The sequence below is a fragment of the Grampus griseus genome (genome assembly GCF_964374135.1).
Source record: "Grampus griseus genome assembly, chromosome: 8".
Taxonomy (NCBI): Eukaryota; Metazoa; Chordata; class Mammalia; order Artiodactyla; family Delphinidae; genus Grampus; species Grampus griseus.
The window spans coordinates 22,961,139-22,963,840 of NC_139002.1; the positions used below are offsets into that span (position 1 = coordinate 22,961,139).

At 41.4% G+C, this 2,702-nt stretch overlaps 1 pseudogene across 1 annotated transcript; it reads right to left on the minus strand.

Moving 5' to 3' along the window:
* Positions 1-760: 760 nt before the first annotated feature.
* Positions 761-2,382, minus strand: LOC309825662 (elongation factor 1-alpha 1-like; annotated as a pseudogene). Its single transcript has 2 exons — positions 1,377-2,382; positions 761-1,074 (listed from the first exon to the last, which is right to left on the minus strand). The product of its transcript is annotated as an elongation factor 1-alpha 1-like (transcript).
* Positions 2,383-2,702: the final 320 nt, after the last annotated feature.

Here is a 2,702-nt window from a genome sequence, read left to right on the forward strand (position 1 = left end):
ACCCCTAATTTATCCCTCCCCCTCCCCCTTCCACTTTGGTAACCATAACTTTGTTTTCTATGTGTGTAAGTCTATTCTTGTTTTGTAAATAAGTTCATTTGTATCATTTTTTAAGATTCCACATATAAGTGATATCATATGATATTGGTCTTTGTCAGACTGACTTCACTTAGTATGATAACTTCTAGGTCCAGCCACGTTGCTGCAAATGTTAATATTTCATTCTTTTTAATGGCTGAGTAATATTCCATTGTGTATATATATATATATATATATATATATATATATATATATATACCACATCTTCTTTATCCATTCATCTGTCAATGGGCATTTAGGTTCCTTATAAAACGCCAAAAATAGATGATAGGAAATGCTTACTTAAATCTTTTACCTAAGTAGTACTATAGGAATTTACAGTCTTGACCAAAAGAGGACACAGGTTTCTCATTAAACTTTATTTTAATGGGTCTCAAAATTCTGTGACAGATTTTTAGTCAAATTGTTTCTATTAAAAATTACTGATTTTAAAAACTTATAACTTAAAACTGCCATATGCACACAAAAACAAATGGTCCACAACATATTTCCCTTTTTTTTCTGAAAGTTTTACAATGCATTATCATTAACCAGTCTTTTACTGTTAAACTTAAATGGCCAACAGAAACAAACAATCCTGATAATGTTCTTCAACAACTGATTAAAACTGGGGTGTCAGGTATTAGGAATATTATTCACTTAGCCTTCTGAACTTTCTGGGTCATCCACTGTTTTGACGACACCCAAGACACGTCTGTCTCATGTCACAAACAGCAAAATGACCCTGAGGAGGATTGTCAGAAAATCTCTCAAAATACATGGGCTTTCCAGCAACCAAATGAACCATGCCAGCATCACCAGCTTTAAAGAATTGGGAACCATCTTCCAGCTTCTTCACAGAATAGCAGTCAACCTTCCTCTTCAGCCCAGCAAACTTGCAAGCAACATGAGCTATTTGACAATCCTGCACAAGTGCATAGCCAGCACCAATTTGGCCTGGATGGTACAGGATAATCACCTGAGCTGTGAAGCCATCTGTTTCCATTGGTAGGTCATTTATTTATTTATTTTTGGCTGCGCTGGGTCTTGGTCATTGCGTGCAGGCTTTCTCTAGTTGCGGAGAGTGGAGGCTACTCTTCGTTGTGGGCGTGGGCTTCTCATTGTGGTGGCTTCTCTTGTTGCGGAGTACGGGCTCTAGGCACATGGGCTTCAGCAGTTGTGGCATGTGGGCTCAGTAGTTGTGGCACATGGGCTTAGTTGCTCCACGGCATGTGGGATCTTCCAGGACCAGGGATTGAACCCATGTCCCCTGCATTGGCAGGCAGATTCTTAACCACTGTGCAACCAGGGAAGTCCCTGGTGGGTCATTTTTGCTGTCATCAGCCACAGTGCCACAACAAACATCTCTGACAGACATGTTCTTGACATTGAGGCCCACCTTGTCCCAAGATAGAGCTTCACTCAAAGCTTTAGGATGCATTTCAACAGACTTGACTTCAGTTGTAATGGTGACTAGAGCAAAGGTGACCATTATGCTGGGTTTGAGAACACCAGTCTCCACAGGGACAGTGCCAATACTGCCAATTTTGTAGACACCCTGGAGGAGCAGATGCAAGGGTTTGTCAGTTGGAAGAATTGGTGGCAGGATGCAATCCAGAGCTTCAAGCATCGTGGTTTCACTGGCATTGATTGCCATCTTTATGAGTGACTTTCCATCCTTTGAGTCAAAGCATGTTTGTACTTGGCTGCAGCATGTTGTCACCATTCCAACCAGAAACTGGCACAAGTGCCACTGTGTTGGAGTTGTAGCCAATTTTCTTAATGTAGGTGCTGACTTTCTTAATGATTTCCTTTTATCTCTTCTGGCTGCCGGGTGGCTCAGTGGAACCCATTTTAACACCAAGAATTAGTTGTCTCGCCCACAGTCTGTAAGCCAGAAGTGCATGCTCACAGGTCTGCCCATTCTTGGAGATCCCTGCTTCAACTTCACCAATGCCAGCAGCAGCAGCAGTCAGCGCAGCACAGTCAGCCTAGGGTGTGCCTATAGGCATGTTTTGGGTAGTCTGTGTCCTGAGACATCAATGATACTACTTGCTGGTCTTGAATTTCTACAGGGGAATATCAGTGGTGATACCAAGCCCATGTTCAGCTTTCAGTTTGCCCAATACCCAGGCATACTTGAAGGAGTCCTTTCTCATATCAGCAGCCTCATTCTCAAATTTTTTCTTTGGCTCTTTTGTTGATCCCACCACATTTGTAGACCAGATGGCCAGTGGTGGTAGACTTGCTCTAATCTATGTGTCTGGTGACAACAATATTGATATGAATCGTTTTCTTTCCCATTTTGGCTTAGATTTAGTTGTGATACTTGTGATCTAGTGGTAAATCTGTTGTGAAAAAGTAGGTTTGAATTCTGTGGCATTAAGTAATTATGTGACTTTGGGAAGATGCTTAATTACTCTGAGCTGCAGTTTTCTTACCTGTCAAAGGATAGAAGAAATTAATTATTGGTTCTCTTATCTGTAAAATGGCTCCAATGGTAACTAAGATGCCTTAGGAAGGAGCACAGTATTTGGAATCAGGAAAAATACACCTATGTTTGCATCCTGCTCCTGCCACTCTCTGGCTGTGTGACCTTCAGTTAGCTACTTAACTTCCTAAGC